This window comes from Cylas formicarius, unplaced genomic scaffold (genome assembly GCF_029955315.1).
Source record: "Cylas formicarius isolate icCylForm1 unplaced genomic scaffold, icCylForm1.1 PGA_scaffold_8__14_contigs__length_24414737, whole genome shotgun sequence".
Lineage (NCBI taxonomy): Eukaryota > Metazoa > Arthropoda > Insecta > Coleoptera > Brentidae > Cylas > Cylas formicarius.
Window position 1 is genome coordinate 15521251 of NW_026844361.1, and position 22690 is coordinate 15543940.

The following is a 22690-nucleotide window of genomic DNA, read 5'->3' on the forward strand; positions in this document are numbered from 1 at the left end:
ATTTTTGAATTTACCAAAGTTTGCCGTCACTTTGAAGTTCGCCGAGATGTGAAAGGCACCTTCATCCAGTAAATCACATTACAATAAAATTACATTAATTTTGTGAAAGTTTCATAGTGGTCTGCAGGAGCACGATGGAAAAACAATGCGTTCCTTTAAGAAACTGCGAAGCTGCGTCTTTTGGAAATAAAAAGCTGCCAATCTTGTTTGGGTTGGTGTTGTATATTTTAAATTATATCTTCACAACTCTATTCGAGACATAGTCAAAGATTCTAGTCTCTCCTTTAATACTGTCCAAAGGATTAAAAAAAAAAACAATTTTGCCATTATAGATTCCGACCAGCTCAGGTGCTTTTGGTATGAGATGCAGAAAGAAATAAAATAATAAAAGAAAAATGGAGTTTTATTTCGCAGCCACTCAGCCATAAGTTTAAGCGTACAGAATATTCTTTTTATTTACTATCTTAGTGAAAAAAGAATACGAGAAAACTGTCTTTCCCTAAGACGAATCTCGACGGGGCGGGGGGACGGGGGGGGGACCCCCGTAAAGAGGTTGCGAAGGATCCATTTTTACGACGCATTTGCTCCGGCTGCCATTTTTACCCGATTGCGGTTATATATTCATATAAATACGCTCCGGGACCCGAATATAAATTTCGCGCGTCGCCCCAACTTCAAAAAAAAAACCTAATCCCCACGAAAACAAAAAAAGGAATATTTAATTCCCGTATTTCTCCCCCGTTTAACGTGAAACTTTACCAATCAACCTCTACATCCGGTTTTCTTATAATTCGACGATGCTTAATCGTAAAGCGCGAGCCGCAAGACAAAAGTTCGTTTTCAACTTCAAAGCCGACCGATGAAAAAGGAAACCTCATCCCCACCCCAGCCCCACCCCCCCTCCCTAACACCCGCCACCACCACGCCGAGCAGGAGTAGCGGGCGACGATAAGAAAATCGAAGTAGACGGCGAAACTTTAATGTGTGTTTGTGTCAGTTTGGTGGCCTCTTATTTAGTTTTCGACGGGGAGTTAAATCACTTTTTTCTCTTCTTTTACTCGAGGGCTCTTTCCGCTAGTCACCGCGACGCAATAAATTTAATACGTCGTCGTCCTCGTCGGACGAAAGGGTCAGGTGAATGAAGTCGAACGGCGGTCGGAAAAGCCGGAAGGAAATCCAGGGACCGGATTAAGGAAAGGAATATTTCCAGATCAACTTTCAACAATCAACAATCTTCCCTAAAATTTTCGAAAAAGTGATGTGTCATCGAATTTTAAACTTTCCGGTCGACAATAATTTACTAAATAAAATTTGCTGCCGGGTAGGACAACTCAAACAGCAGTATTTACCTGCGTCCAACATATACTTCATGTTTTAGAAAGTGGTGAATTGTAGGCAATTGGTCATAATTGCAAAATCACTAACTGCGCCGATGATACCAATGTTCTAATTGTAAATAAGGATACCGCAAACCTCAAAAAGGAGGCTGAGAGATTCATGATGGGAGCGGATAATTGGTTTACTAAAAATAAATTACTTATTAATAATGCTAAGACTGTTGTAACAATCTTTCGAACAAATCGATCAAGAATAGAACCACTACAGAAGTTAAATTTGAACAACCGTGATATTGTTTTAAGCGATTGCACAATGTTTTGGGTATGTCTTTGGATAGTACCTTATAATGTAGGAGATAAGTTAAATAAAGTAATATATAGTCTTAGAGTGTCAGGTAGGTGTATTTCATGGGAAACGAAAAAAAAAATGCTTTATCTGGTGCAGATACGAGATACGGTCTTGTTATATATGGAAATTGCAGAGACATAGAAAGAATTTTTATTTTCCAAAAGAGGGGAAGTAGGAGTAGAAGTAGGGGAAGATTTAAGGAAAACAAAATTGTAACTTTAGCTGCAATTGTATTTTTTAACATTTTTAAATCTCTAATCTCTAATAATTTTGATGTTGTTCGGAAAACTATTATAAAACCTAATACACTGATAATACGCACCTGACACTATTTAAATGTAATTGTGCTTTGAAATAAAGATGATTTATTATTATTGTTATTATTATTATTATTATTATTATTATTATTTTTATTTTTATTAATTCCCATTGGAGAGATTCCTCTGACATATTTAAGATCTCGTGATCTGTTAATTTTATAGGTCCCTCTGTATCAGTTCCTGGGAGCTGTCCTACCATCTCTTAGGGCGGGGGCTCTTTTCCCTATTGGTTCTTCTCTCTTTCGTTGTTCTCGCGTGAACGTACCAATGTATTTTTATTCATTTCCCCCATCTTACGAAGCCTTGCACTCCACATTGTTCTCTGATGTGAGTAATCCTCCTCTTGATTTTCCGACTAGAGTCTTGAGCGTTTTCATTTCGGCTGCTTATTTTGTTTGTTTCTTCTCTGGTTTCTATTCCGTATGCCATGGCTGGCCTGATACAGGTCTTATAGATCTTAACCTCGCTATCCTTTTGCATGTATTCATTCGGCTAGGCAGCCCGACATGGCAGTCGCTTTGTTGATCTGGCTTCTCAGATCCTTCATGAGACTTGCTCGATGATTTTGTCCTGAACTACCAGTTCACATCTCACTGGCTCCTTAGCAAAAGGCATACCATTTGTTTTTTCTATAGATATGGTCATGTTCATCGCTTGGCTGACCTGGCAGAATTTGTGTAGTTGTCTTTGTAGATCGTCCTCTGTGTTCAGCAAAAAAAGCTGCATCATTGGCGTAGCATACCATGCTGATTCTTCTATTCTGTCCAATTCGGTATCCCATACTTCCTTTATAATTCTGTCCAGATTGTCAGAAATGGGCTAAGGCTGTCACCTTATCTGATGCGTTTTGGCGGAATGCCTGCGAAATTAATTGGTTAATACACTCCTCAAAGGTGTTTTAAGACCTACAATTTTAAAGCCAATCAAAACGTGTTTTTTGGACAGGTCAGGATGAATTTTAGTGGATTTTTTTTCCTCCTAGGTACCCAACAGCGAAGTGGAATTTTTTATAATGAGAGAATATATTTTTGATGGTCTGTCTTTTATTTGTTTATATGATAATTTTTTCTATATTCTTTGGAACCTCCTTCCTTCTTTCGCTGTTCTGCATCTGCTGTAAAAGTCCACACCATAGAACATTACAGAGAAGACAAAAAAAAACAAAATCTTACAATATCTAAAGAACCCAGAAAATGCAAACTAGCGATTTACGACCAGAGTATAGAACAAGTGAAGTCCTTCAAATATCTAGGAACAAACTTAACAAGTGACAGAAACCTAAGGAATGAAGTAAAAGTCCGAACAACACTATATCAACACTAATATCACTATACCTATGAGATTTAAAACCACAAAGCGGCTCTTAAGGACAACGGAAATGCGAACCCCGAGATCATACGTTATTCGGTCGGAAGGGAAATGAAAAAATTGGGGACATGTGTAATATTCAAGATGTAGTAAAATGGGCAAGGACTCACAGAAGGGAATGGGCAATGACGATGAATGGAAAATGAACGATTAGCAAAAATTGCAAAGGAAGGAAACCAGACACAACCTGATCTCCTGGACGACCACCTGTAAAATGATATGAAAGCTAAAGCTAAAGCTAAAATACTCCTGGCAAACTCTTGATGACTCAGTCCTCACGTAAGAAGAGGAAGAACATCTTCTTTCCTTTAAAGACAAAATTCATTGCATATCAATATGAATATGGACACATGCGAGAGACAGGAATAAAAATGTGAACTTGTTTATTAGAACATGGAAGGGCCCTTAGACTGCGACAAATTTCATCAGCAGCGGCCGAATATAATTATGAAATGCGACATCAGATCCTTTATAAAACGAAAGAAAAATCCAAGAATCCATAGACAACTCTAAACAAGCAAACAGTTTTACCCATACCAATACGGGAATCAGTCATCCGTCCCTCGTTTAGCTCCGCCTCCCTCGAACAGTATACAAGCAGTTTTAGATAAACTCTGAAAAAGCCATCATGGTGATTGGTGAAACGTCAGCAAGGCATTTATTTTAAAATGGTCACTTTTTTTTCTTGGACGACAAATCCAAATCAGAAACCATAATATAAATCTGATTTGATGTTGTAGGAAAGATTATTTTTGGTTTTAGTTTTTATAATGCCGAACTTAATGTTTTTTATTTCGTTAAGCTTTTAAAAAAAGGGCAAACTCCGGTGTCTTAAAAAAGGCATACCATGAAAGTATTTAAAAATATTTTTAACTCACGTACTATACCGATTTTTACTAAAATTCAAATGTACTATTCCTGACAGAATTTGTCTTCAATATAAAAAGCTTATAAAGCCTTGATACAGCCTCTAAATATCTTTTTAAAAAGTGATTTCAGTAATTAAAGGTGTCACCCAACCAATAAAGCATATGTTTTAAAGTTCCAAACTACTACGATCTTATCAGCCCACACATTAAGACACAATCTGTACTGGGAATTGTGACGGTCTAAATAAAATTGATGTTGGCCAGTGATCATTTTTGTAAACAAAATATAATCCACAAAGCCAGGGTCTTCTCTACTTTTTTCAAACGCCATTCCACTGAATTAAAATTCTCTAATAATACTATTTTGACTTAGTTCTTGCACCACCTGAACCACAATCGGTCTAGATGAATTCTTTTTGAGTTCTTTGCAATCCTCCATTCACACGTAGAACCTGAGAATTCTTCCTTGTGTATAAATTATATTTGCCAAGAAATGATGTTGACCACTTGCGCCCGAGGCAGATCATATTACTCAAATTTTCTTATATATTGTATATGTTTCTAAATTATTAACTGATACATACATACATACTTAAATGCAATTTGACTAATGACAATAACTATTTTTGCATTATTTCTGTTTAATACCTAATTACAATATTAAATAATTAAAAGTGAGTAATAGTAATTAATACGGCTTATACATAAACATACATACATAAACCAACCTCTGTACTTAGTGGAAAAAAATATGACAAGTAAGTATAGATTCGTTTACATTAAAGCACTTAACGATGAGAACACATTGAACCAAAAAACATTCCATTTGAAACAATTGAGATAGGAAGTTTTTGTTTTTTCTTTCTTTCTGCACAGAGGCATTTTTCAAAATGGCAAATATTGAAAAAAGAAACCATTAAGTCCAAAGCTTGGCGAATATGAAGAAATGTTTAGGGGGTTCTATAAGAAAAAGCATAAAATAAGAAAGTCGCATTTTGTTTCTGCAACGGGTCGCTAGATATCAAAAATACAGATCTCAAAGCATTGATATTGATGTTAGGGACATAATAAAACAAAAAAGGTCGACATTCCATCTTAAACAATTGAGACAAGATGTTTTAAATTTTTTCTTTCTTTCTGTCTCATATTTGAGACCCCTGTATATAGAGTTTACTAAATCGATAAGAAAAACCATAACTATATACGTAATTCTAATAGGCCATAAACTGGACGCCAACCGGTATATAGTTAGTTAAGCCAATCGGAAATAGAATATCTCGAAAATTTATTTTTGCTTTTAACGCCGGGTCATAACAGCGTTCGAGTCCGACAAAGAGGTGCCGAATACTTTATCGGCTACCGACAACAACCCTTATCGGCACCTCACCGAATGCCCCCCCCAACCCTTTCAACACGATCGTAGTGCTAGTTGTTTTATTTTCGGTACCCGTATACGTGCCTTATCTGCTTATTTCGCGTCGACAAAATAATGACCCTTTTCGAAGCTGTATGACGGGACTTGTTCTTTTTTTTTCCACCCCGCGATATCCCGAAGCCGAATTAAAAGTATCGATTCGCCGAAGACAATGGACCACTCGAGGGAATCGCTTTTGTGTCGGTTTCGCCCAGTAAATAAAACTGAAGGACGTAGAGAGTACATTTTTAAGCACGGAGCTAATTGTCCTCCTATATAACTAAAAATAATAATACATGTTTATTCACTAGATACCATAATCATAATATAAAAATAATACATCACATTCAAAGTACATGTACAAAAAAAAAATACAAATGACAACTCACATTTTGCAAGTTTACTCTTCCATATACTCCAAATTGTGTCTACTGAAGTTAATAAATGTTTCCAGAAATTTGTACATAATTGATATGAAATACAAGGTCTAACCTAAGTAATATAAAATTTCTGAGCAAACAAATATTACGTTAAATTTGAGATTGAAAACAAACAAGTCCAGCATGTAAATCTTTAGACTTTTTATTTGTTATTTATTTTTATTTATTTGTTTATTTATTAATTTATTCATTTATTATCCAGACTCTAGTTACATTAAGTTTTATTTTTTTTCTTATTAACAATCTCAAAGTAATTCAGTAAATTGCAATAACCTAGTAACCCACCTGGTTCGTACACGTATTTAATTTATTTATTTTGGCAAATAAACTTACAATTATTACTATTATAAAAAAGTTTGCGAATGAAAGTATGAGCAAATAAAAAATGATGTGTGATTCTTTGTGGTCCAAAAATTAAGGCAATTCCGAATTTGACACATCGCACATTGGCGTACTACCGCATGTCCCCAAATATCTATCCGAAGACGGCATATCTAGTTAATACTTTTTTTTTAGAATTTTAAATAATATACAGGACGTTCCGTTTAAAAGAATAATGTATTTTTTATCGTATTTTGGTGAAACAAAAAGAAAATAATTAATATTTCGAAAAACGCAGTAGATAGGTATAGGAAGGTGCATTGTCCAAAATATTTTAGTTCAATAAGGCAGCTACCTGACTTTTTGATTATGATTTTCTATTAAATGAAGCTTTTTACCATATCACTCGGTTACTAAGACGAACATAAGGATTAATGACTTGCCTATCTGGTTGAACTTGTTTGTTGTTTTCGTTTCTAATACTTATTAATATTGTTCAGACGTAGGTATAGTTTTTGTTATTTTTCCAGTTAATAAAAGCTTATTTATTTATAATCATTCAAATGTGTTTAATTCTCTTTCAGTTTTGGTGGAGTTCTTTATCAAAGGGCATATTGCAACGCATGTAATCTATTTAATAACGGCGCTGATGTATAAATGTTTTTTTTTTCAAAGTAAATGTTTTTATATAATTTTATTGGCCATAATTTTTGTCAATATCCGCCATTTGGTGCATTTTTTCCCGGTTGTGCGTTTCATCCGCAGTTTCGATGATCAACGCCGCCGCATATCCGCATTAACGTTCAGTTTTCAAAATGATAAATGGCCGGAATTTAAATGTTTAATTTCAATATTTTAGTGAATATCCCCGACCGCGTTTTTCCGAATCGGAGGAGTAATGGCCGTCGACGCTACAGTCGGTTCGCATTCCAAATTGACAGCGATAAAATGCGACCAGTTTCACCGCTGCGCTTATTATTTTTAATTTCGTGTGTTTCGCCACAATTTACATACATTTTATATCCTAATTTTATCGTCAAAGCGCCAGTGCATATCGAAAAACCGCTTTCCTTTGTTTTTTAAAGTCTAGCCTAAAAGGAGTTTATTTGTTTTTCATTATTGACTACATCATTCCGGGGAAATTCAAACTAACTACGTAGGAATTGCTTAATGATTTCGAAATTGAAATTGGTAGTTATAGCAAAGAATCTGGGATATTCGGTTTAAGTGGTATGTAAAATTATTTACTGGTAACTGTTATTACCGGATTTAATTTGATTTCTTGCCGTATACGGTAAGAAAATTCCGTAGCAAATTGTTTTCGAAAATTAGGTAATTAAAATTTATTTTTCGATATTTTTATTATTTAGCTACCATGGCATCTCAGTGAAACCCTAAGCTAAACATTAGTTCAGTTAATAGAGGACTGTGGGTCCTACTTGAATAAAGATAGTGTCTATATATTGTATATACGAGGTTAGCGTCAAAATTTCCCGGCCTAGCATAGATGCAGCTCCAGTATCACGCTAAAACTTTGTCTTCTTTTAAATATATATCTTAGTAGGCTACGAAAGAAAATATGAAATCTTGCGTCAAATAGTTTTTTATTGACAGCATTTTAAACAAGACGTGTCCGAAAAAATGTCGCAAATAACGCAAATTGAGTATAGAGCAGTCATAAAGTTTTTGACAAAAGAAGGGTTAGCACCTAAAATTATTAAAGAAAGGCTGGATGGTGTGTACGGACAAAGTTCTCCTTCGTATTCTGTAGTGAAAGAATGGGCAAAACGTTTTTGAATGGGGCAGGAGTCAATTGAAGATGATTCAAGAACTGGTCGACCAGTGGAGGTCATAACGGAAGATATTGTTGCGATTGTGGAAGAGGTGGTATTGAGTGATCGACGTTTAAAGGTCAAGGTCGAATCCTGCATGATCATTTAGGTATGCATAAGGCTATTCAAAAACAACGCCGTGTCGAGTGTGCGCTGTCTTTTTTGGAACTCTGTGGGTCGGAACCGAAGCCCGTGACAGAAACCATTGTGACGGGAGATGAAACTATGGTTCTCTATTATGATCTTCTATTGAAAAAAGAACACTCCGTATTTGATTTGGCGCGATTTATATAAAGAAGAAACGGGGCCGCTATACGCCGTACACAATACACCGAGGTTTTTTAGGCCCTTTTAAGCTTCCTCTCGGACGAAAGAGAGACGGCGCTTTCAAACGCGACCCGTGTGCCCGCGCAGATGGAAAGATACGAGAATTTCTTCCGGAAATGTACCAGGTTCTTGTTGAGAAGCACCGAAGCGGTTAAGAATTTACAACCGGTTGAGTCTTTAAAGGAGTGAAAAAAAATGGAGCGTCTGCCGGGATCTTGGGTCGTCGGTTAGTAGCTCAGCAAAGGGGGGTGGGGGATTAGAGTCGAAAGTTGTCGATTTACATCCTGTGGCAGGGGAGGGTGAGGCAAAGCGACCCACTTAAGCTATTTATTATTGTTTGTGGCCATCAAGTCAATTTTGGCGACTCTCCCCGATTTATAACGTTATATATAATAATTATAATTATTTATTAAAAAGTATTTAATAAAAAAAACGTTACTGATTAGTAACTACTTTTCTATTGATTAAAAAATGTGTTATTGGTATTTATAAGATTTTTCGAAAGCTCTGGCTTTAGGCTAAATCCATAGAATTATCCAAAAAAATAAAACTTTCAATAAATTAATTATGACTCGCTTATAATAATATGAAATAGCATTTTGTTATAATTTTTAAGCGGTCCATTTTACCCCCGGTATTACGCAAAGGGCTAAAAATGATCTAATTTATAATTGTAATAACGAAAAAAAAAATTTTGGTTAATTTTTGAGGTGGGTCTTCTTGCCCCAGGGGAGCCACTTGCCTCACCGCCTCCCCTATTTATTCTCAACGAAAATTTTTAAAAGTTAAGACTGTGTACATTTTGTCAATTTTGATTTGTTTTGTTTTATTTTAGTTTTTAGGCAGGGTCTTTGCTTGAACGTAAATATTTCATTTCCCGGATTTAACTACCTTCTTGTGTTTATTTCTTCTGCAAGTGTAATTTGAAACAGCGCTTTGTGTCTACTACTCATAAATTCTCTGTTCACGTCCCCCTCTTAGCTCCGCCTCCCACTAGCAGTGTATGGGTGATTCTATTTCAACTATGATTTTTCACTCAATTTCACCCATTAGCAGAAACCTTAGTTACTTTCACCGTGAGGTGTGTTCAAAAAGTAAGGCGACTTTGAAGTTTTATCAAAAAATATTTGTTTATTTATCAAAACTAATATTGTTTCCTTCAAAGTAATCTCCCCAGATATAATACACTTGTGTCAACGTTTTTTCCTTACATGGGTTTCTTGAGTTTTGGAAACAGAAATAATATTGTAGGGGGCCACATCTGGTGAATATGGTGGTATTATTGTGGTTTTGTTTTGGATCCAAAAGTGATGCAAAATCCGTGAATTGTTTCCTCACAATTACGTACGACTTGGTGGTGAAAACTCTTGATGTACTACGCCACGATAATCAAAAAAAACCGTAAGCAAAACCTTATACCCATGATTCGTCACCAGTTATGACCTATGACGTCCTCAGCCACTTCTCTCTGGCGGGAAAATTTGAATTTTCTTGAGTGTTCGAGTGTGTTCTGGAAATCTTCGGGAATGACGGAAGTCCGCATGCTTAGTATTGAATTCGGTCTAGGGGACTTGTGCAGAAGAGAGGGGGAAATTTTGTGGAGGGTAGCGTTTAACAAATACCAGTGTGTGAACAGTAACTTCTTAAGTTTGAATCGAAGTTAACCTATTTAACACAATAATAAACAAGAACAACCAACAATTTGTCGGCATGGCTTCTACAAATCCATAACAGTTATTGGAAATCGTGTGAAGACTTGATTCAGGAAGAAGGAAGACAGTACAGATAGAAATGAAAAAATCTGATATGATATGATTCCAATTCCAATTCTCAAAAAACGCAGTTTTTCTGGGACTTCCTGATTTTGGTATTTCTTCTATATGCCCTATTTCATTATAATGTGAAGTTATTCTTGGACATTGCAAGCTCGACTATTATTCTAAAAAGAGAGATTGTTTTTCCTTTTGGCTTACTTACTTCTACAAAAATAAGTACTATAACACTTAACGTTTCTGCAACATTTTATTTTCAAATTTATCTTACGTTATACTCAATGGCAAGAGTTGCTCTTCTTTTTCCGGGCTTGTAAAACGAATCGTTGCAATTAATAATTATATATGTTATATGTTCTCTCACATTTTGACTACTGTGATGTAGTGTATGGTTTTTTTTTATTGATAAGGAGTGTAAGTGCCGTATTCATAGGTTGCAGAATGTTTGTGTTCGTTTTATTATGGGTCCATAACCAACTTAAAATGGAACATAGAAGAGCTCTTCATTTCAACATATTCGTTATGAAAATTATCCATAACCCCGATTCACCCACTTTGCTGAGAGAGCGGCTTACTCCTAGGAGTACTATCCATTCTGTGAATGTAAGATACAGGTACAGACTAACGATGCCACATCATCAGAGTGCCTTGTTTCGTAGATCTTTCACATTCAACGCAATTCGTGTTTATAATTCTTTGTCACAAGAATTCAGTAACTTAAATTTATATTCATTTAAAAAAAGGTACCAAGATTATTTGCTACAAGTACAGTTTTCCTAATAATGTGTTACTAATTATGTTATTACCGAGGGATTATATTGAGTTATCGAATTCTTTATCTTCAATTGAATTTTCTGTAGTATGTTAGTTGTCGGAATTAGTTTGTTCTTCCGATTTTGCAGGTATTTTTCATATTTTATTTGTTGTTCATCCATTTTTTGAATAGGTAGTGCGCAAATTATTAATTATGTAAATAGTTCTTTAGCGGGTCCATAGATTACTTTGATAGATTTACTTTGTTTTGAAAAATATTAATATTGTATATATTTTTTTTATTATTAAATGATATTTATTATTAATATTATTATTATATACTCACCTATTTTTAAACAATATCATTTCACTCACAATCCTTTTAATCATACCATTGTTTTATTTTATCAACATGAGGCTTTATGTTGTTGTCAATTTCTATTTAAAATGATTGCAAATTACGTGTGGATAAAAATTATTTCAAGCTTCTTCTCTCTATTTGTATGTGCTACAAATTTATTACACTTTTTAGTATAAGAATATCGAATTCAGTACCAATTTTCAGAAAGTTGCAGTTTAATACTCTCCAAAACACAGGAATATTTCGCAAGGAATATTTCGGTCAAAATAAAAGATGACAAGCAGCGCCGATTCGCCACATCCGTGCCACACATTTTTATGGTGCCCTGCTTTTTGGGAGTACTGCTGGAAAAAAAGCCCTTTCTCTCGAGATCGAGGGTAATAGCGTTCAAATGAAGTCGGCGGGATGAATTTTTTACGACAATGTCATCTTCGGGCACTCCTGAAGGTCCCCCCCATTTCCATATTATTATTCTCGACCTCCCGCGCCTACGTTTTAGTGACACTTTCCCGGGCGATGCTCTCCTTGAAAGAGTTTTTTTTTTTCGATGCTTTTTTACGACGGGATCGGGTCGGGAATTATTCATTGCCACCCCCTTCGCGGGGCGGAGGGTCCAACAACATAATTACGATTGATATTGATAGAAGCGGAATTCAATTAGGAGTACAGGGCTCATTATTAATCAGTTCAGGCTAATTAAAGTCGGCTCAAGTACCGTATCCCACTTCTGAATATTTTATGGGCTTGGGTCTATTAAATTAGCAATGATCGATGATATGCTGAGATTATTAGCGGAAACAAAGTAAGTTTGAGTTTGTAAGGGAATAAATTAGCTTATGTGCTTATTGCTATTTTAATCCCGCCCATAATTTATCATGGATCCATTAGTTTTTCGTTTTCCTTTGATTTGAGAGAGTTTTTGGTGACTGCTTACGTCATATGTGTAAATATGATCTGCCGTTAGCAAAATATATAAACCCCGCAAAAAATATGTTGAAGCACGTCACATATCGAAACCCGAACCTCAATTTTCCGACGGGGACCTTTTTTTGGCGACACGCCGATCTAACAAACCCCACCCGACATGTTTCCCTTTTGTTCGTCGCTCCGATAAATTGCATTGTCAAACTGTCCGGACATCAAACGTAGCCCAAAGAAATGACATTAAGCTCAAAAATAACCGACTAAGCTGCCGAAAAACGAGACGCCTCGTCCTTCCACGCTGACCGACTGTCGACATCAAATTTTCGTCAGCGGCGTAACTTTTTAAGGGTAGTAGTGGAGGGTGGGGCATGCCGGCTCACTCAAGCTTTTTATTATTTTTTGTTGCTTTTTAGTAGATTTATTTTTGACTAACTTTACCTTTAATATTTATTTATTTTTCATTTTATAAAGTATTTAAAAAAAAAGTTACTGATAAGTAACTATTTTTTAAATTTAATTAAAGTTAGTCAAAAATAAATCGACCTAAAAGCTACAAAAAATAATAAAAAGATTGAGTGGGCCGGCTTGCCCCACTCTCCCCTACTACCCTTAAAACGTTACGCTGCTGACCAAAAGCTGACCTGAGCAAAATCAGGTATCAGAAAAAAATGGGAAGCTATCTCGGGATATACCATTAGTTCCGTTACAGAGTTCCTTAAAATGATAGATTTCATTTTTGACTCAAACTTTTTTTGGTATCAGGGACAATTTTACAAACAGATTTCCGATACTCCTATAGGTAGTTATATCAGCCCTATAATCACCCAGTTTGTGATGGATGATCTTTTAGGCACATGCATTTCTTGAAGAAATATGTCGACGATATTATTTGCACAGGTGTTTCAGACTTAACATTGGAGATTTTTAATGGATACCATCAGTATATTCAGTTCACGATTGAAAGTGAGACTAACAATACTGTTGCATTGTTGTTGTTGTTATGCTTGATTGGTACATTAAACCTTCCAGCAGCCAAAGATGAATGAACTATCATTCTGAGAACCCCTTATATATGAAAACGAATGAAATTTGCAAAAACTTTTGGAGATTTTTGTGAAAAATGTCTATTCGCGTTTTAGTTCAATCACAAGTAAGCGTATCAACATCCAAGCTGACGAAACATACTTCACAGAGTTGCAAATATTGAAAATATAGAAATAGAAACAGGAAATGGAAATAATGAGGTAGCTGAAAATCTTTTCTCATACCGCTCGGTTCCATAGATAAAAAATGAAATAAAAAATATAAAAAATAAGTCCTAAAAGATGAGAGGCACTTAAGATTGACGCAAAAATTTACAAAAAATATTGGAAACGTGCACACTAAATTGAAGGACTCTGATCCACTTTTAAAAAAATAAGGGGTAGTCCTTTGATGAATGTAAAAAAAATACGTAAGACAGACTTCTCCAATTTATAATAATAATTATTAATAATTATTATTAACAAACACTGCAACAACTTTTTTGCGTTGACTTTTAGACTTCTTTTCTATATTTTTTTCTTATCAAAATCTTATTCATTCATTCATTCATCAAAAAGTGTAAAGTGGGCCTTGAAACAGAATTGATATTTTTTATTTTGCTGCTATATTGACATTTATGATGTTTTTTTGTTCTCATTGTCTCCGAAGTTTTTTTTTTAAATTTAGCTTGTTTTTGGTATTTTATAAGTTTGCAAATATGTATATATTGGAAAGGCCGTTTAAACAAAGACGACAAGCACATCGGAGAGTATTTTCTAATATAGATAGAAATCTAGCAGAACGTGGATCGTTTAATCGATCTCAGGGGCCAAGATGGCCTTTGGGAAATTATAAGAGAGGCAATTAACCAAAATATTTAAACAGCAGATAGTCAAATGGTCAGGTATCATCAAGTCCCCCTTTAGACGAAGTAAAAAATCAAAAACCACAAACCTTGGTTAACTTTTCCTATAGAAAAAATGATTTCAGTAAAAGATAAGGTTTTAATTTAAATAATTCCAATACTCTTTAGAAAAAATAATATCGTCTAAATATCTAAATAAAAAAACTTACAATTAAATGAACGACCCTAATAAAATAAACATGTTTTTTTGCTGTCGTCAACTAGAAATACTTGTGAAACACATTTTGAAGTGCCATTTAAAGTTTACACAGTTGATGAAGGGAATATAAGATAGTTTTTGTTCGAAATAGAGACTATTGAATCGACAGAATAAAATATTAATATGGCCCTTTTGAGCTGTCCTATTATTCTCCCCTTTCTAAATAATATTGTCAATTCCTGTCTCAAATTTTAGTAACCTGTATACTACCAGGAAAATCGAAAGTCAATCAAATTATGAATTATCAGAATAAAGAGCATCTGTAACAATATAATATACTGTCTTTAGGGTTTTAGTCCCTGCATTACTAAATGCCACAGAAGATGTAATTAGAGCCGCTGATAAAGGTCAAGTCAAAAAAAGCCTTCGATAGATTAAACCTCGAGTTGTTGCTTGCAATTTTATATTTTATATTTTTATATACGTCTATTACGTGAAGAAATAAAATGCTCCAACACTAGTAGTGCTAATGAGATGATACGCACTGCATGTAGCGATCTAAAAATGTTATATCCAAAAAGACATTTGATGTGAAAGTAATGAAAAATAATTTTGACTGGTTTTAAGTCACATTAATTCTTGTTATATAGTGTATATGGGCCATGTTTAGATTTGTGTGACATCAACAGAACACAGAGGGTTCAAAAGTCATGTATGCGTTTCATTGCCAGGGATCCAGTTTCATATAAACTCAACGAAAGTGGTTAACAGTGGAAAGTATTCTTAAATTATATTAAGTTAGAGTTCTCCAAACCATATACCGTTTTTACAACCTTTTATGGTGTTGACTTCGGAATGAGTTTAAGACCCGCCTTTTGTAAACCGGAAGGGACCATTCTTTTCAGCACACGTACCACAAGCCAGAGTCGTATTGAAGATATTAGCCAAAGAAATTTTTTTTGATTAAACTTTGTATTAATTCATATTAGTCTGCTTTTTATAAATCTTCCTCAAACAGTCCTTACTTGAGGTAGCTCTGAACATCTGTCAAATTCAAATGGATAATAATTGGAGATTTTATTGGATGTTATTTAGCCACTAAAAGAAAAACCTCAAGTGAATTTCAGATGCCAGATTAATCAAGAAACTCAAGAATCAAGAATTAAATCATTTCAGAATTGTATGGTATGCAGTGATATTATAATTCTGCCGATGCTAATATGATATACGCATCTTCTATAACTTACATAAGGCAGGTTGTAGAAAAGAGAGTACCAATGATTAAAATTATTAATGATAAAGTTACTTGGATGAGGTACGAGGTAAATAAGGCACGAGATATCGCTTATAAAATGTGTAAGCATACTAAGTTGCAGACCTATTGGCGTAATTATCAGACCACAAGAAATACATTTGTGAGGGTTTTCAGAAGTGAGAAGTCGAAATATTTTGAAAGAAGCATTGATCGGTGTAAAGGAAACAACAAGAAAATGTGGCTTAAGTTAAAGGGATTAATAAACAGCAAACGCAGAAATGCAGGCAACTTTGACCATCTTAAATTTGAAGATGATTTGGGTAATACAAAACAAAATTTTAACAACTTCTATGCAAAAAGCATTGTTGACATTGCAGCAAGTGTTCCAAATATACAAACCAATCTTGAGGAAATTGAAAATGAAATCAACAGCTGATAACATATGCGATGTAACCTTTTTGAAAAATACTTTTTGTGCAATCGGATATCCATTGTAGTATTTAATAAATACTTCACTTAAGACAGGAAAAATCCCGAAGAGATCAAGACAAGCGTAGCTATACCCAAAGTACCAGCTCCGAGTAAACCTGGAGAATACCGTCCAATTAATTTATCGGTTATAGACACAGTTTTAGAAACAATTGTGTGTAAGCAGCTGCCTAGCTTCCTAGAAAAAAATAAACTAATTTTCGAAACGCCAGTCTGGGTTTCGGGAGAAACACTCGTCTCTACATGTGCGCTCGAAATGTAGGTCTGACATTCATGACGGTAATATAGTTTTAGCGGTGTTCATTGATCTTCAAAGAGCCTTTGAGACCATTGATGGAGGACGTCTGGTGGATAAACTGTTTGCATATGGGATCAGAGGCAACGTGCTTGTGTAGATAGTTGATTATCTATCAGATTCTATGTAACAAGGATTAATAACGTGTAATACAGTGTGCTAGGACCTCTGCTTTTTATTCTATTTAGACAAAATTTTGAAAAATTGTTTGGTCAAACTTTTCGCGGATGATACTTTGCTATCAATTTCTGGGAAAAATTACTTAGAAGTGGTAAACAATATGCACTCGGCATTAAGGTTCCTTAGTAAAAAATGGCAATAATTTCAAATCTGTGTTTCAGATGTCAGTTTCGTTTCCATGACGATATAGCCCATATAGACAGCATAAACTTTTGTATTTACGGTTTTTAAGTATTGTACAGGGTGTTCGCGATATTCCGTGCAATATTAAAAAACATAATAAGTACTACAAATTTGCAGCTACCGACTTCAGATTCGGGAAAGAAGTAGAAGTCTGGACTCGCATTTAGAATCTTTAAATAGGGAGCAATAAAATAACGCCAAGTTTTTTTTTTTTAATTTTTGTGGTTATTTTGGCATCCAGAAAAACATCTTTTCCTGCAAAGCCATTCATCCGATCGGAAAAATTTTACATCCGTAATACGTTGGAGACCCGCCGCTATAATTTTTGTTTAACGCATTTTTCCGATTATATACAAGGTGTTTTATTTATAAAAGACCCTGAAAATTGCTCTTTTATAGAGTAAATTATTAACCGTAAATATATGAACAGTATTGTAAACTGTGTCGAGAGAGAGTTTAAGGTTTCGTCTATAATATAGGGGGCAAGAGATATTTGAAAAAATATAATTTTAAATTGTAATTACCAGTGGAAATTTTAATATTTACTGAAGTTTGGCGTAACTTTGAAGTTCGACGAGATATGAAGGACACTTTATACAGGGTGTATTCACAATAAAATAACATCGATTTTGCGAAAGTTCTATAGTGGTCCGCAGGAGTACGGTAGAAAAACAATGCGTCCCTCTAGGACAAACATAAGCAAAGCGTCTTCTTTAAAAAAAAAAAAGCCGATTGGCGCTACTTGCGACGAACTTTCCCCCTCCCAGCAATGATTTTTCAAAAGCAATCTCGTTTTTAATGCTATTATCAGCCCTCATTTTCAGTATTGTAATTCGCTTTTCTTGTAAAAACATTGATGTTCATAGAATACAAGTGCTACAAAATAAATCCATACGGGCTATTCTGGGTTGCACACGTTACACTCCCATTCGTGCATGCTTGGGTCTTTAGGGTGGTTGCCGGTGTCTCAGAGTATTGAGTTGTCTAATGATATATAAAATAAAAAATAATTACTTCCATCCTACTTACAAGATTATTTAATTCCTAGGTCGTACAAACATTCTTATAATACTAGGGGTAAAAATGATTTCGATATTCAGTTTGTTAAAACTTTACAAATGCAAAAAAGCCTTTTTAGTGAGATGGGCTTCGATTGTTCAAACACCAAAAACTCCCAAAAAATGGCAAAATATTCTTATATTAATATTAATATTAGTGTGAATTAGCTTTTGCTTTTATATAAACGTAATTTACTACGATTCGAATATATAATTATGCATTGCTCATGTCAGGAAACTGGTTGGGTACATAACGCTTTGTTATTTCCTGCAAAAGATGTCAAAGAAGCAAAGATTGACCACCACGAAAATATGACAGCAGACATCTTGCAAAAAAAGTTTTCTGAAAAATTGCTTCCCAATATTCCACCAAACAGTATTGCCGTGACGGACAACGTCAGCTACCATTCTGCACAAGCGGAAAAAATACCGAATTCATCATCGACTAAAGACGTCATTCAAATTTTTTTGCTTGAAAATTATGTATTTCGAAATAAGAATGGATTTCTCAATGGAAGGACTAATAAAAATGGATGAAATATTACACATATCCGTCAGCTGTCAGCATTTGTACGCACCAAGTACCGAAGTACGGGCATTGTGGCATTGAATCTATTTGTTGAGGGTTCGAAAGAGAAACACAAGCGGGGTTCGCCTGCGGTTAGACCTGCATAAAAAGTACCGGCCCAAATAGCATAAGAACATCCGTAAGACCTCGTGGGGATATCTGACGGGACATAGCGTATATCGAAGGGTATACTCTTTCAGCTAAGAGACATCTTTAAGACGGCTCAAGGATATACTTTACACCACAAATCTAAAAAAAGTATTTTCCTTCTTAGTTGTTCAAAAGTTAGTTTTTTTAGGTTTCATTTTGTTTTACGATCCCTAGATTTTTGTACAAGACATGAGATAAAAATGTCCATAACCGAATTAAGTTTAAGAGAAATGCAAAAGTCACACTGTTTTAAACAAAACTAGCTTATATTTTTTTCACTTTTTTCCCTTATTTCTACTCTAATGTTCCAATTGTGACGCAAGGGGATATCCTCAGGCCATCTATTTAGACGACATTTTTGGTATGTCGTGTATCTGCAAGCTATCCATTCATAAGATATCCCTGGCATATATTTTACAGTATATCCTTAGTGCATATGCTAACGTATATCCAAAGAATGTCTCTGATGATATTGTGCGCTATCTGTAAAAACGGTATATCGCTTGGCGAACTCTATAAGCATATTTCTTTTTTTGAAGTATTAATAAAAACGAATTTTTTTCTTTCATTTAAGGTAAATGCTTCGCCTTTTTGGAACTGCAAACGAGCACGCTATTGGGTAGGGGCAAAATAACGCGAAAAAGGAAAACTTCGATTGCTTGTTTGCGCGGGACTCCTTGAACGAAAACCGGGACTCATTTCTCCGAGCGTAACGAAGAAGCTTTCTGGCCGGTTAAAAGCTATAATAAAGCAATTCCCGGCGGTCTATAAAAGCAAAACCAATAAAAACTAAATAAAAACCGGACCGAATCGACGCGACGGGAAAATTGGTAGCGGAAACTAATTTTCCTCGTCGAAGTAACGGGATGTGTGTGTGTGGAGGATGCAAGTTGCTGCGGTATCGCTTAATAAACGTGGAAATTTTTTGGCACGTAGTCAAGCCACAGATCGGCTGGGTCTGGTCTGCATCGCTGACGTAAGGAAATGCGCTTGTATCAATACCACCGCCACACGGTGACTTTCGGTAATCACGTTCTTATTCTCCGTTCCTATAGTAGAGAGAAAGTAGAAATGTTTAAAAGTCTGCTACTACCGCGAAATTTTTATTTAATTTTTGAAAATTGTGCCTAGGTGGCTATGACCATCATAAATACTACTTACCGGGCCATCTGATCATGGGAAAAAGTGTAAATAAAACTTTTCTTTACTTATCTAATTGCAAATAGCATTTAATGTAATGAACAATTAATTTTTTAGGATAATTTAGTTTTTTTCAAATAGCACCCCAGTGGAAATAAAAACTTTTTAAAACCTGTACTTTTTTTGCAACATTTTGACACGAAAATTTTCAAAACCCGTTAAAAAATAAGCTCACAGGAACGAAAAAACCAGACAAGTAAATTCATTTTTATAAAATTATTTTTTTATAAAAACAAAAGATTCAAAGATTAGAATTTTTTGTTGAAAGTGTTTTATTATTTTAAAAAGTTGATATGTAACGTAGCGTACGTATTGTTTTTATACTAGAGTGCTTCATTTTTAGGCGATATTTTTTTTTCTCTGTGCTACCTTAAAATCTGATACTTTATAGAAAATAAAAAATGATGCCGCCGGGTAAAAGGCTTTAAGTGCAATTAAAAATTCATTTTCCTATTTAAATAACACAGAAAAATTTTTTTTTTAGGTTGAGTCAACAGAAACTCCAAAATAACATAAAAAATTACACCTCTACATATCTTTATTTACTAATTAAAATTTATTACAATGGGTTACAAAGATGAATAGTTTCTAAATTCCAAAATAATTTTGGAAATTAGAAACTTGAATCATATAATAAATCAAATAAAGCGTTCTTTTTTTTATAATTAATTGCGATATAATGTAAAAATAATAAGTCCTAATTTAGAAATGATCTCATGTCAATTATAATGAAGATTTATTTTCACAGCTCCATAACTTAAAAGCTGTTGGTCTACAAAAGCTATACTCGCGTTTTTCCCAAAAAAAAATTCTTCACGTCGAAAAATCAAGTGAAAACCGAAAAAAAATTTTTTTTTTCTGTGTTATTTAAATAGGAAAATGAATTTTTAATTGTGCTAAGCCGCTATTGCACTTAAAGCCTTTTATCCTGCGGTAAAATTTTTTATTTTCTATAAAGTATCAGAATTTCAGGTAGCACAGAGAAAAAAAATATATCGCCTAAAAATGAAGCACCCTAATGCATAAGCTGCAAACACTTTTTGCCAGGAACAAGAGAACAGTATTTTTTTTTATTTTCAAATTCTTTTTGGGACAATTCAACACAATATTTTGAAAATAAAACCTTAGCAATGTCGGTAGATTCGATTTGAAAGTCGTATATCAACGTGTATTACGTTAAGACAAGTTTTACATTGACACAAAACATCAAATGCATTAATTTTGGAACTGGATTTTTGTATTTATTTGAATCAATTATGTGCGATAGAATGTTTTCAGAATGTCCTCCTTCTTGTATACGACACTTCCTGGATTGTAAATGAAACTTCTCTTTACTTGTCTAATGGCAAATAGCATTTAATGTAATGAACTATTAATTTTTTAGGTTAACCTAGTTTTTCCGAATAGCAGCCTAGTGGAAACAAAAACTTACTGAAACTGGTTTTCAAAATCCGTTAAAAAATAAGCTCATAATGGCTATTTGCCATTACACTAGTAACGAAAAGTTTTATTTACACTTTTTTCTCATGATCAGGTGACCCGGTAAATGGTATTTGACTCACGAGTTTATTTGACACGAGCGGAGCGAGTGTTTAATAAACGAGCGAGTTAAAAGGTTTTTCTACTCCCGTCTGTAAAATACCTAATTACCCACCGATATTGCGGGAAGCGTCACTTTACCACGTCAGTTTCGTTTCCCATGAATTCGAGCCACTTCGGACATTTCCGAGATTTTACCGCACGGATTTGGAAGCAATCGGATATTTTCGGAGATATTTCCCACGCTTTGAATTTTGACGTTTGTCAATTCTGACAGTCATGTCAGTGAATGTATTCGTGTTGTTTTGCGAAAGTATAGTATGCAACACGTTCGGTAATAGTATATTATGCAACAAGTGCGGTAAAAGATTACCGAACCTGTTGCATACTATACTTTTTCTACAACCGTTAGATTTTGGGTACATTTCCGCAAAACAACACGAATACATTCACTGACATGACTGTCAGAATTGACAAACGTCAAAATTCAAAGCGTGGGAAATATCTCCGAAAACATACGATTGCTCCCAAACCCGTCCGGTAAAATCGCGGAAATGTCCGAAGTGGCTCGGATTCGTGAGAAATGAAACTGACGTGGTAAAGCGACGCTTCCCGCATGCTAGATCGGTGCGAAATCAGGTATTTTACAGACGGGAGTAGAAAAATAGTATTTATGATGGTCACAGCCACGTAGACACAATTATATTGTATTATTTTATTATATATTGTTTGAGGGGAGCGGAACTAAGTGAGTGGCATAAACACCGTCTCGGATAACTGATTACATTGGATTAATTAGATACAGTACATTAGATACACAAGATATTCTGGTTTGTTAGTTTAGACGTAGAATCCCTTTTTATTAAAATTCCTATTCCTAAAACTCTCAACATCATTTCAGATATATTAAAATACGAGAATCTGGAACCATAGAAACTAATAACAACCTTCCATTCTTAGATATTCTTATCAATAGAAAATCAGACCTAACATTGGGACATTGTGTTTGCAGATAACCTACGCACACAATATAATACAATACAGCTTGGTTATATCTATTCTCACATCCGCAAAGTTTTAAATTTTTTTCTTCAAGTTTGAGCTTTTTCGTTAAAGTTTAACTACACGAATTGGAAAAAAAAATGGGTATTCAAGGAAAAATTGATAAATTCGAAGAAATTTTAATTTTTTCTTGCTTTATCGATCATTTAATTGATTTAACTAATCAAAACAATATTTTTAGTCACGCGACTTAAATCCATGTTAAGGGTCGTTAATCAGTTTCTAAGTTCTTTGCAG

The 22690-nt window shown here is 34.6% G+C and overlaps 2 protein-coding genes across 5 annotated transcripts in view; one reads left to right on the forward strand and one right to left on the reverse strand.

Moving 5' to 3' along the window:
- Positions 1–22690, forward strand: part of LOC132706791 (fasciclin-3) — a 448477-nt gene that overhangs the window by 281005 nt on the left and 144782 nt on the right. The window lies entirely within an intron of this gene.
- LOC132706790 (uncharacterized) overlaps positions 1–22690 on the reverse strand; it is a 242995-nt gene that overhangs the window by 60119 nt on the left and 160186 nt on the right. The window lies entirely within an intron of this gene.